We start from the raw sequence: 14,236 nt of genomic DNA on the forward strand, positions 1-14,236 counted from the left end.
TCCTACCAAGGAAATAGCCTGCTCTTTCTCCAGGTGAGATGAAAGTGAGCATTCTATATAGATGATCCCAGTGCATTAGAAGAAGGCAGAAAAATCCAGTGGCATATTGGTAAGGGTCTATACTGAATACCTATCTAAATGGTCAGGATCTGAGACTGGGAAGAAATGCATTCATTATGAAAAGAAAAAAGAAGGATCTCTACTGAAAATTAGTGAATACAAAGGAAATAACAGAACCCAACCCATGTTGAAGTTTCTGTTCCTTCTACCTTATTTGTGTGTGTAGCACCATATGCACAAGAACAGAGAGAATATTAGTTACATAGTCACATATTCTCATTCCTAATGTTCTTCCTGGGCAGTTGGCCATGTAAATGTTTATATTGACTTTATTTAGAATTATCAAACTAATAACTGATGATAATGAATTCCTGTCTTTCATTTGGGAGTTATAATATGAACACAGAAACTTGAAAATTTATTCAAGCCTGAGTTACACACACACACACACACACACACATACACACTCAAAAGTTGTGAACAGAGACACAAAACAAATGGTTATCAAAACAAATGAAACCTAGGCAACATGCAGTGGTCAGGGAGAGTAGAGTGTCCCCAGTAGACAGCGCAGGGGAATGCTTGAAAGGATAATTTTCCGGAAAGTCCACGTTTGAAGTGATGTCATCCTTTTCATTCTCTCAACTCAATTGCTTCTCTGAAGCTCATTCTATCCATTCTGATGTGGAGCAAAAATGTTACATCAAAGGTTAATGCTTGAATCTAGGCTGAAAGAGAGAAGCAAAGGGAGAAAGAGAGAGTGGGGCACACACATACAGAGAGACCTACAGAGAGGGAGCACAGGCAAAGGGAGAATCACAAGTGCTAAAAGTTCTTAAAAGTAAAAGATAAAGGAAAATAACAGTCTTCCTCCCCTGACAGATAGTTCAAAAGGTAGCCCAGAGTTTGGATCTGAACTGTCACATTGCATACCAATGAGGATACTGTCGCTCTATGTTTCTTTTGAAAGCTTTTGATGTTGCCTTATGTGGGAAAGGGCATGTGGTATGATCAGCACGTCTAGTCCATAAGACATAGTCAAACTCCTGATCTATAGAAAATAGCCCTTGCTGATTTCTTCTCTCATTGTTGCCTTCATATGGTTAACAATGATGTTTTCCCCAAATCTCCTTCCGACACTGTCTTGAGTTGATATGCCCTTACCTCCTGAGATGATATCATATGGGAACAGAAGTTCATATTTCTTTGTACGAAAGGAGTGTAGGTTTGGGTTTAAAAATAACAACAACAACAACAGCAAATTATATTGGCTTTTACTTGGATTTGGAGATTGGGTTGGCTTAAACTTTTGTATTGATTCTAAATAGATAGAGGGGAGTGAGCAAGAGGAAAAATGCATTTTTTTTTCTGTAAGGGCAAAATGGAATATGGCTTTAATATTCCAAAATATTCTTGTTTCTGCAGTCATGACAGGGATAAGATGAATTCAGGACTCACATAATGCAACTAGGTATTATTCTCTGGAGTCCAGCTTCTTAAAACTGTGGGTTGGAACTTCTAAGAGCACCTCTGAGCAAAGAGGTTTCAGGTTCTGAGTTGGACAAAGTTCCTTCTCAGTCAAGAGAGTCTGTGTGGTTCTGCATTGCCATGATCCCCATACTTACACATTTTTTAAAAGTGCAAGTTCACAGATCCCTACTATGTACAAAAGATTACAGTATACTTTTTAATCATATGATTCTGAAAGACAGTTTCATTCTCTAAAGTCAGCCAGAGAGAAGTAGAGCAAATATGTAATAATGTTGAATGAAACAATATGTTTACTAGTGGGAATTTGAGGGAAGCATAACTGTGGTATTTATTATATGCAATCAGATACACCTATTCAATAGGTTATGGCATCATGACTGACTATTCCTTGTACTTCTTCTTTGCTTATAGTTTTCCAGGGAGCTCTACAATACTCGGAAGAGGATAGAGAAGGAGACTCCCAGAGCTGAAAGGGTGAGTTCTTGTCACTTGCCTGATGGCGAGGTTCTTATCTCCTCTGTTTGTAAAGTACTGTTGCTCCCATCCATCTGACAAGTTACATTTGTGCATGTATAGACAAGTTGCTGGCTATAGCTCTGTCACAATACCTGCTGGATACACTGAGAATGAAAATATGGGAATGACAAACTGAGAGAAACTTGCAAGAGTGTTTGGAACATTACCTTGCTGGTGTATATATACAAAGATGTTAAAATTACAAGAATGCACTTTAAACCGATTTTGTTCCAAGAGTTTTCAAACAGCTGGAAATTATACTGGTTTACATGGTTGAAGCTCTCTTCAAATTCATATCTATATTTACCTCTATTGACAGAGGTTGAAAAGTTTAGAAAATTACAGTACTTTTCATGACTTAGGAAATGATACAGGGAAATGCTTTAAAAAGTGAATGAATGAATAAAGTTTTATTAGATTTATGTGATGAAACCCATTTAATAATCATTTCATAATAATAATACCAATATGAGACTGCTATGTGGGGGTCAGGTGCATATACAAATACATTTCTAATTTTAATGTAATCCTGGACCCCGCATGATTCTGAGACCACTTTGCTACTTTCTAGATTCATTGTGCTGTTTTGGGTTATCAGCTATGCAAAATTTTACTCCCAATTCCCTAGCAATATATCTCTTTTCAGCTAAATAAAAAAAACATGAACTCATAGGCAGAAAGCCTTTAATTATGGCAGAATATGAAGATAAATAACAAGAAATTCAATCAAAAAGCAAACTTTCTCTGTACCACTCACAAAAAATGGCAGTCACTAGCTACCTGCCATACTTCTAGCAAGTTATACTCAAATCCCTTTTATTCCCTGTTTTCTTTCCGTAGTAGGAGAACACCATCAGTTAAGACTGTTGGCACTCAGAGAGAAACTCAAGATCTGAAACTACTTCCCTTTTGAATTTCTTTCTAGTCCCAGTGATACTAACAAATGATGTTTTAGAATCAAAGCCAAAAAATTGAGTATAATAGCTGGGCCATATAATGGGCCTGTTTCTTATGACTCTAACAGCCTTGCTGTTGATTTTTGTCATCTAAGTCTTATGGCTACTTTCTTCTAAGTCTTTATCCTTATGAGTTTTCTCCATGGAACTGCTTTCTCCTTCCTAGTCAGTTCTCACTCATTCTCCTTTTTTTGTGGCAGGTCTTAGTCTATGGCACTTAACATGACTTAAAAATCTAGGCCCAATGCACCTTGGGAGTTCCATTCCTCAAGAGTTTCTCCAGTGAGTTAGAATAACAGAGAAACTACAAGTTTGAAGTTTTAAAAGTTTGAATTAGGAGCAACGAAAGCCTGCCTACATTGCACAAATAGTAACAAAATGAATAATTTCCTCAGAAAATATTACAGTTGATTTGTTAGTATCTTGTTTAATACCTAAGATTGAGACTCATAGTTTTGCTTACTAGTTTACTAAGTTTATCTTTTAAAGATGAAAAAGGATGGGAAGAGAGAAGCAAATAAAAATGGAAAGTGAGTCTGATATGAAAACTTAAGTTGGTTTCTCCATCCTTATTTGATCAGGACCTATGAAAGAGAGTTTATTTAGTGCTTTTTGGAATGTTTTCATTGTTTACAGAGAAACATAATACATTAATAATAAAAATAAATTTATAGGTTGGTATCAATAGAACAATAGAACATTTATCCCAGTTCTTTCCTTTTTTTTTTCTCTATTTGTTATAACCATGGGCCGTAAAGGCCTACATAAAAAAAAAATTCAACTTTTTTCTTATACTCATATAATATGACACTTAATTTATGTTGCCTTGCCTCCTGCCTATAGCATAGAAAATAATTTAAAATTTTATATACTTTATAGACAATGTTTAAAAAAATTATAATCAATTGAAACCAAGATCTGGTCTAAATGGAAACACCAAAGTAAACAATGTTCCCATATCACATTCTTTAGCACAGTTAGAAGATTAATTCTATAATAACATTCTAAAATTCAAGAAGTTCATCTCTTAATAATTATAATCATGGTAATAGTAGTAGTAGTAGATTATAGTTCAGACAGTGGTCAGTTGTAGGTACTTAGTAAATATTTGTTGAATTTAATTAATATTTGCCAGTAATCATTGAGGAGTTTATATAGATCTATTATAGGTTTGTTAAGTGCTTGTAAAAAAAAAAAAAGAAAAAAAATAGAAACATTTTTAATGATAGAAATTATTATCCCTGATCTTCCATCTTAGAAATTCTAGGAGAGAAGCTCTATATGGAACATAGCTAAAGACATGATACATATATGTTGAAACACCTGTTTGTATTTTGAACTGTACCCTTTTATGTTCACATATGTACTAATTAATTAATATTATAAACTCTTAGAAGGTAATAACTCGGGCTTTTTGACATATCTTACAGCATGCAACAGTGAATTATAGTAACCAGTTATAGTGTAAGCTGGTGTCTGATAACAATAAAAATCATGTTATATGTATGACATGTATACATATGTCATATATATATACATACATGTGTTGTGTGTAATTAGTGATGTACAATTTGTCTCACTTTAAATATATAAAGCAGTGCTATCTTGGTCTTCAGATACTGGCATTGTAATGAAGTGTGTACATGAATTGATGGTGGCCTGGTCATTATAAACTCACATTCTCATCTTCTGTTCAGGCTAGTGGCTTCTGCTGAATTAATGAGAATTATATCTGTTGTACCAAGCATGTGCTAGCATAGGTTAGTGAAAGTTTCAAGGAAGATGTCTATGACAGATTTTCCTTTAATTCATTGGAGCACTTGTAATAAAGCTAATGAATGGAAAGAGCTACACATTTTCAATTAGTAGCATATAGTGAAATCTTAAAAACAATTAGTGGTTGAAATAGTTTATAGTTATTTTAAAATGCTATTTCCATTTTGTAAGGCTCTTCATGGAGTTTGCTTTGGCATCAAGCCATTTTGAGAAAGAAGAAAAAGAGAGAGGGGAAAAAAAGCCATGAGTCTAGATACATGTGTATTTCCACAGAACTTTATTTCCACAGTGCTTTTACTACTCTCCCTACTCAGCTTTCAGCAACCTGAATATCTGATACTTGTACAATACAGATTCCTTTAACTGGCTCCAAAACTTAAATCTATTCAGACTCTCTTGCTGCTCAAAAAACAAAAACAAAAACAAAAAAAACACAAACAAGATTTATCCAACATCTCCATCAGAGAACAAAGTTTATCCTTTTGGAATTGTGTGCTTGTTGGACAGATTCATTTTGGTAATTTCATGCAACATGATTCCCCAGCATATTTGACTGTTCAACTTCTCTTTCAGGGAACAGTGCTGAGAGAATATATAGTTAGACTATCCAGGTTTGTGTAGGTCAGAATTGACCCATTCAATTAAAAAAAAGTTATTTTATTACTGTGTGCTGGACATTATCCTGGATTCTAAAGGGAAAAAAATAAGATAAAATTCTCCTGCCCTTGTGGAGTTTATATTATAATAGAAAGGTATGTCACAAGAACATAGTTATCATTTAAAAATTATTTATGATTTTATTTGCAAAGTACAAATCATACACACACACACACACACACACATACACACACACAGATGATTCTGTGAAGTTTAATTGTATTCTCATTTCTTTTCTTTCCAAATAGCATTCAGTATAAACTTCATAAAAATATAAAGTAATATTTTCAATAAAGTGTTTTTCACATTGTAGGAGAAAATGAATAAGGTGAAAGCTTAATGCTGAGCCTTTTAAATAGCATTCCTTGTGATTTATTATTCTCCTTGGGATTTTAGTCACAGTCTTAAAAACTTAATAAAAAAAAAAAAAAGGAGACTTTGTCCTATGGGCTAGTTTTAACATGCAACTAGAGTGGTGAATTTGTGCAGAGCATTTGGACAGGGTAATCTTGATTCTCTATGACTTATGTCCTTGAGAGTAAGATTGTGAACAGGAAACAGCAGAAAGTTAAGAGCAAGTACTATAATATGCTAAGGAATATCTCACTGTTCACCCAATTAGTTGAAAGCCTTAGGTTATAGGGTTCTGGCAACATGTCAATTTATTTTATTTTTTATATATTCTACTTCAGGGAGATTTTTCTCTCTCTCATTTATTATCATTTGTATCCACACTGGCGAACCCCATGTCTCTGTGACTCTAAAATGCTATAATAACATTAGGGAGTCTTCTTTTGAGAAGAAAATCCAATTGTTCAATGAAGTGGGTAGAAGGTAGCAGAGAAGAGCTTATTCCCTGAATATTCAAGTCAGCTAACTATATTGAAAGAGAATTAACATGGCCAGCTTGCACCACACTTGCTGTTCTAGAAGCAGGCTCACAAACTGCAGCAAAGCTCTCCATTCCTCCACAACGGTTTCTCAGTTCCAGCCGTTTGATCACAAATGCAGCATCTCCCCTCCTAATGCTGTGCAGGTTGATAAAACAGTTGCCGAGCCGGAATCCCTAAAGAAATTATTAATTATCTGGTTAATGTGCATCAGGCTGTGGGAGTGTGAGATTAATCACCAGCGCTGGGATGAGTTGCTGAAGTGGATTTTGGTTTTTTGTCTCCTGTCACTCGGTAATGGCTTTTCCTTCCTTCACCATCAGGTGAACAGGTGCGGAGATGCTGTATTTTCATTTTCCTGGAGTTAGGAACAGCCGGTGGCCAGGAGATGCCTTTTTCTCAGTCCTGCTGCATGAGCAGTTTACAACATGGAGTGTGCTACCTACTCAAAATGTTCCAGCTGTAGGAGATTCTCTTAACATGACAGGCTCTATCTCAACTTTCTCTGGGTTGAGTAGGAACATCAGACTAATATGTGCACATACATATACACATAAATATAAATACATATGCATCCACTGACAAAAAAAAGAGACTTTAAGTATCTACTCTGTCACTGGATTCTATAAAGCAGAGATCTAGGAGCTTGGTTTTTGAAAAATATTTTGATAATTATATTTTAGATTAAATTGCTTTTCTTCTTGTATCTGGGTATCTGAATTAAGTTTGGTCTTAATATAGTGCATCTCCAGGAGTGGGAGGCCAGGAGATTGCCTAAGGAAGGGTGAGCTGCCTCTGGTCAAACTTCATATAACTATGAGTAATGAGATTGGGCCCAGGAGTTACTCGTGCATTTTCTAGCTTGGGTGAGATAGGGCACATGTATACACCTTCCCCTCCTCTCTCTGTCTCTCATGTGTCTATATGTGTACATACAGTGTATGTATATACTGTATTATGGTGTCTATACATGCATGTTTACCGTGTGTGTACATTCACAGATACATATGTGTATACATAGTATATATATATACTCTCCACATATATACAGAGTTTCCCAAAAGTCTTAGTGCAGTTTAAAATTTTAGCAGCTTAAACTTTTGAGACACCTACTAAATTGACTTTTGTAGCTTAAAACTGCATTAAGATTTTTAGGATACCATGTGCACACACCCCACACACACACACATACAATTGGTTTATTTTGTATTATATGCAATCTTATATGTTTTATATTCTGAAAAGGGATTCATCAGACTATCACAGGAGAAAAAAAAAAAAAAGGTTGCGAAATCACTGCTCAGATGTTTTTTTCATTTATTTTCTTCCTGAAATACAAGTCCCTTTGCTCTATGTATACGAAAAAAGAGGTAGCTCATCATTGTTCTGTTTAAAGGGGAAAAAAAAGAGAGAAGGGATAACAAAGAGTTTGTCAACTGTCACTTTGTGGTTTGGGGTATAATACTTAATATTGGAATAATTCCTTAGAATTCTTGCTTTTCTTCCCTTTTCTCTTATACATCCGGATTTAAGGAAGTAGCTTTGTTCAGGTTGATCTCTAGCATGTGCTATAATCTCTCCATTAAGATATTTGTTTCTAGAGTATTAATCTTTATGAGAACGAGTCTGACTTTGACTTCATGGAATAAGTAGTAAGGAGGGTTGGATGATAAGCATTGAATGAAGGTGTGCTAGGCAAGGTATCACAGAATCCACAGAATAATCATGAGATGATGATTTAAGGATAAGTTTTGTTGGTCAATAGAGGCAATATTTCATGTTCTCCCATTTTATTAAGAAAAGACAAAATAATAATTTTTATGTAATATCAGTCACCAGTGATGCAGTTCACTGTAGTTCAGATGGGCTTCCCTAGATCTCAACTGATACCCTAAAAATATCCCACATTCACTGGCCAATTCTGCTTGCTATTGTTCTTTTTTCCATTTTGAGTTTTTCCTAAGGCCCAGAAGGTAAAGATGTTTGAGTATTTACATATTTCTTTATGTTCTTGCTTTCCTTTTGCATTTACCAAGTCTAAGCAAGCCAGTTATTCTGTCAGGGTGAATAAATAGCAATGAGTTAACAACTTCAGCCTTATAGGCCTTGGGAATAGAATCAAGACTTGGAATAAAAACCAGTCTGAGAATTAATAAAAAGTTCAAATCATAGATTCTTTAAAGAGTGTGGTTTTATGATTTTTCTGTTATGAATATTGTGACTAAGGCTTCCTGTGCTAACAAAAAGCTTTTTTTTTTTTTTTGATCCTTAGCAAATAAACTGGATTGCTGAACTTGTCCTATCCTTTTCTGCTTCAGAGTCTAGACCTAGGCCTTTCATGACAAAGACATCCTCTGCCTGCTAAAATCTTTCTCTTTCAAAGTCCAGCTTAAGTGCTACCCCCTTCCTGAACTATTTCCCTTTATCTGCTGCCAGAAAGCCTCATCTTGTATACCAATTTGTCTAGACCCCTACTGGGTCCTTATTACAGTCATGTCTATTTGAAAATATGTCTTTTTTCCCCGCCCTCCTTCCCCTTATTAAATCATAAATGCCTTGACATCTGGGATTATGCTGTTTCCATCTTTGAAGAAAAATTTCCTAGGATAGTAGCTTGCACATAGTAGTTGCTTAATAGAATTCTTTTCAGTAATTAACTTGAATGAAATAGTTCATTGAATATTAAAGTACAAGTTTAACTCTGCCTGCCTTAATGAACAAATCAAAATAATTTGCAATTAGCATCTACTTGCCTGTACTGTTCTCCCATCTTTAAAATACACACAATTGGTTCTGTTAAGTAGGTTAAATAAGTTCTTTATCTAGCAATTATACTTTAGCCCTTTCTCCCAGAGCCCATGAGGGGTTTGCATGGTATCTCTTTCTCACCCTCTCTCTCCATCTCTGTCTCTCTCTATCTCTCAATCTCTTTGTCTCTGTCTTTTTGTCTCTCTCCTCCCTTCACTGGTTTGAGCTACCCTATGGTGTTCCCCCATTTTAGGGACCTTTGACCACCCTACTTTTTTCATCTGAACACTTATTTGTTGACTTTAGCCAAAATATATTTACTTCATAGCGATAGCAAGAACAGATATACAAAAATTTTTCCTAATACATCCTAATACGTCCCCTATACTTCTTGGGTCTCAGAGCTTAGCACAGTTACTAAAATAGCATTGGTTCCATCAAGTTCCTAATACTTCTGGTTGAATCCTTATTTCAGCTTTTGTTGACATGGTCCAGAAATTCACTCCTAAGGATGCTTTTGTTTCTTGGAGCATTGGTTCTGGTCTGGCTGCAATACTGGCTTGCAGTACTTCTAGATACCTATGGTTCACTCTCCCATGGTTACAGACTTTGTGCACCTACCATGGAAAAGAATGAATAAATGCAAAAGCCAACAACTGGTCTATTTTGGAGGGACTATGTAAACTTGGGGGGGTGGAATCTAATGGCGTTTCACATTACAGAATAGTTTTTCACCAAATGCTGTCAGTGAAAGAAGGAATCTCTACATTCTTTCATTTGGTTAGGAACAGAGAAAAGGGAGAATTGGCCAAAGTTAATTCAGGCTCTTTTAAAGATGCTAAAAAAAAGTTCTGGCTTCTCAATCAGTTGAAAAAGGATCTTCCAGGGGCAGGTAGGTGATACAGTGGCTAGAGCACCAGCCCTGAAGTTGGGAGAACCTGAGTTCAACTGTGATCTCAGACACTTAACAGTTCCTAGTTGTGTGACCCTGGGCAGGTCACTTAATCTCAACTGCCTCAGCAAAAAGAAAGAAAGAAAGAAAGAAAGAAAGAAAGAAAGAAAGAAAGAAAGAAAGAAAGAAAGAAAGAAAGAAAGAAAGAAGGAAAGAAAGAAAGAAGGAAAGAAAGAAAGAAGAAAGAAAGAAAGAAAGAAAGAAAGAAGGAAAGGGAAAAAAAGGATCTTACCAAAAATAAAAAGCTATTATAAAAAATTTAAAAGAAAAAGAAAAAAAGAAGAAGAAATTCCACTTTAGTGGAATTACAGAAGGCATATACATGCATCATGAACTCTACAAATGATTTTCTTTTCATGTCATCACGATTCTCTTAGAAATCATCTCACCAGATTCTTCTATGGCAGGGGTGGGGACCACAGTGCTCACAGGCTGTTTAAGTGTCTCAAAATCATTTGTTCCTTCCAAAGCAACCACAGGCAATGATGAACTGAAAGCTAGGGACAACAATCTCCCACTGCTTGAGTTCTATAAATTGATAATTTTGTATGGCCTGTGAATGATGTTATAAATATCCAAATGACCCTTGACAGAAGAAAAGTTCCTCGCCTCTGCCCTATGGGGCCTCTGCATTTGCCAGATCCCCATTACATCTAAGCTTATAAAATTTAGAAAGTGAAGTTCAAGTCAAGTTGAATTATCACAAATTATGAAATATTGAATTCTGAATTAATAAAAATTTCCTTTATGTAAGGAGGTGATCTTCTCAAAATCATATGAGAAATAGCATATTTAGAAATAGCATGCTATTTTTACATACACAAATTTACTGTGTATGGCTTAGCATTGTGCCTGGACCCATAGTGTGCCCTTTAAGTTTCTTGCCTGACTGACTGGGTGGCTGTTAATCTCATTATGGATGAAGAAATTATGGGGGAAGAGGAAAATTACAATTTAGTGCCAAATACCCTAATTCTATCTCAATTCTGTGCTAGATTTTGGGATCTTAGAAACCTTTTTGTCCTCAGGGTGTGGGTAGCGACATAAACCTTCAAATATCCAATCCTGCCTGGAAATTGTTGGGGTATAAAATGCCATGGAAAAGCCATTTATGTTTCAAAAATTCTTGGAATGTAATAGTCATCCTAGGGTAGGAATGTCACAGTGAGGAATGGACAGTGGGAGTGAGGTGATTGACATTAAGCAGTGTTCTAGCTTCACTGTTGGGAATCTGCATCTCTGTTGTTTGCCTTGCTGCCTCTTCTAGGGCTTCCTGAGCTCATTCTGATAAGTAAAAGCAAAATTCATTTCAATTTAGCAGTTGGGCTCCCTCCCTCCAAAAAAAAGATGAAGAGATAAAGATAGAAGACATAAAGGGAAGGAAGAGATATTAGGAAATAAAGAAGCTGTTTTTATTTATAAGGGATAATGGATATGCATTTTATTAACTACTTAATATTAGATCCTTCATGTTGAATTTAAAGAATACAAACAGTATATAAATTGAAATTGAATAAAAGTTAAAAATAAACCATCTGTATCTCCTAGTTTGCATTTAACCTACTCTGCCATGATCCTTTTAGTAGAAGATGTTTTCAAGAGTATAAATTGAAGTAAAAAAGATTTGTGAGAAATATACATATGTAGGTTTTATTTGCCAATAGAATTTAGGAATTAAATTCTACTGACAATCAATTAGAAAAGGATTTTGAATGCTACATTAAGTCCTAAAGATAATTATATTTGTTTTGTCCTCTCCTTGTTTCTACTCTTTCTCCTTCTCTTCTTCCTCTTTTTCCTCCTGTCTTCTTTTATCTTTTTTTTTATTTAATAACTTTTTATTGACAGAATCCATGCCAGGGTAATTTTTTACAGCATTATCCCTTGCACTCACTTCTGTTCCGATTTTTCCCCTCCCTCCCTCCACCCCCTCCCCCAGTTGGCAAGCAGTCCTTTACATGTTAAATAGGTTGCAGTATATCCTAGATACAATATATGTGTGCAGAACCGAATAGTTCTCTTGTTCTGTCTTCTTTTCTCAACTCTCTTCTGCCTAGAAACAAATTTCTGTATTCAAGCAATAAAATTTGATTTTATGTAAATTTACACAGGAAAACTTTTTGTAAAATAATTTTGTAAAATACTTTTAGTGAAATGTCTTCTGTCTTTAGGAAGTAGCAACACTGTGTAGTTTGGTGTGAATGGTCTTTAAATGCAGTTTTAAATTAAATTATGAGGCAGCATGGCTTAGTTAATAGAGACCTGATCTTTAAGCTTGGAAGATCTCAGTTCAAGTACCACCTCAGTCATGTTATTAACTATGGGACTGGATAAGTCAATTAATCTCTCAGTAGCCCTAAGCCATTCTCCAAGACTATAACTGAATCAGTGTAGGGTATTTCCTCACCTTAGAATTCCTTATATCAATATATAAGTCTAATAATGACTCTTAATTTAATTAAAACATCTGAAATCGCCCAAACCTAAATGCCTAAGTAGAAATATTTTGGCTCCTAAATTTTGGCTTCAATCTTTATTTTCTGAGATACTTCTCATTTTTTTCTGGATGGACTTTTCTCTCTTAAAAATCTGTGAGTACTTTCCAGACTACTAACCTAAATCACCTTTAAAGGAATTTTGATGGCATAAACCAAGAAACATTTATTAAATCCTTCAGTGCTATATTAATAAGATCTAGTGCCATTAATATGATGATTTTTTTGGGCAGAATTCTGTGCTTGGTCTTGGAAGAATTATAAAAAAGTCTTCCAGGATCTTATGGTCTCCTAATAGGAGAGCAGCTATCATTTCAATGTTCTGCTCCCTGCTGCTCCCTCTAGGTCATTATAAATGGAAAAACAGGAATCAAATATTGCTTTAAACTGGCACCATCTTTTCCCTTTGCCCTCACTACTCCATAATCATAGACTTCCTTTTGCCTAAATGTATTTGAATGATGATAACTGATATTTTATATATTGGCTTCTTTTGCATATATTTTCTCCCATAAGCCTCACAACAACCTTGTAAAAGGAAGCATTCCTGGTATTATTATCCCCAATTTATAGATAAGGAAGTATAGAGTAAGAGAGGTCATGACCTCTTTTGGTCACACACCTGGTAACTGTCAGACTTAGGCATGAAACCCAAATTTTTTAGACTTTAGATCCAGGATTTAACCTACTATTCCATATTCCCTTCTGTTGAAAGATAGAAGATTTGTTGTGAATTATTCATATATTTTATAAAAGCTTACTTCAGGCAGCACAGGCTCCAAGGTAATGTCTTATGTCACTTATCACACAGAAGCATATTATATTCTAGTCTTCTATATTCTGAGAGGCCATTTAAACACTTATTGATGGACAAAGTAATATTGAGAGATAGTAAAATTAAAGACTAAACAAGTAATTTTTCACCTTTCATTAAGTATATAGAAAAGAATATTATTATGCAAGATGCTTTTTTAGAATTTAAAAAAAATGTACAATGAAGTTGGCATCTAGTTCTGGGTTCCGTATTACAATAGGTGTAATTCATTCAGTAAAGAAATGTTTCTTTACTGAATGAATAGCTAGTTGTGGCTGAAATGCTTTTTGATTGATGGAGTTCTTGGTATTTTTTATTTAGTCTACTAAAGAGAAAACTTTCTTCATAAGTATAATTTAAATCTCTCAAGAACCTTCTCTAATTTCCTCATTTCATGCTTCAGCTATGAACAAGGATGTTGAGATCATTCCTACCAGCTGGAGATGGTCAGAGAGAGGGAAGCTACTCCTTTTCATCTCTAATGCCCTCCACTTTTCTGCTGAAAAATCTACCAGCTGAAAAGCATTTTCCACGGTGATGTTCCAAATAATAACAATAAACTGTTCATATTGATATAATACTATGCACTACTTAAAGTACATTCCAACCTAAATGTCCCTTGCTGAAAATTAGGTCACAGAATCAGAGAATTTGACAGAAGAAAACCTAAGGGGTATTTAATCCAACCTATGGATGAGAGGATAGATGTGAACCTGTTTCACCATTTAACAATCAAATACAAAGATTTGGAATAAAGAGTGTTACCAAATCATTGTATAGTCAAAAAATGAAATAAGGTGGTCATGTATCAGAAGCAGGGAATAACATACAAATAACTTGTGTGCTTCACTGGCATTTTTACTATGTTATTTGTATGCTGA

The 14,236-nt window shown here is 35.0% G+C and overlaps 1 protein-coding gene across 4 annotated transcripts in view; it reads left to right on the top strand.

Moving 5' to 3' along the window:
* ESRRG (estrogen related receptor gamma) overlaps positions 1-14,236 on the top strand; it is a 608,771-nt gene that overhangs the window by 185,740 nt on the left and 408,795 nt on the right. For all 4 annotated transcript variants that reach the window (XM_051998298.1, XM_051998297.1, XM_051998299.1 and 1 more), the window contains one exon: positions 1,963-2,025. The gene's annotated coding sequence lies outside the window, so the exon portion shown is untranslated. The remainder of the gene's footprint in view (positions 1-1,962; positions 2,026-14,236) is intronic.

Source organism: Antechinus flavipes, chromosome 4 (assembly GCF_016432865.1).
Source record: "Antechinus flavipes isolate AdamAnt ecotype Samford, QLD, Australia chromosome 4, AdamAnt_v2, whole genome shotgun sequence".
Lineage (NCBI taxonomy): Eukaryota > Metazoa > Chordata > Mammalia > Dasyuromorphia > Dasyuridae > Antechinus > Antechinus flavipes.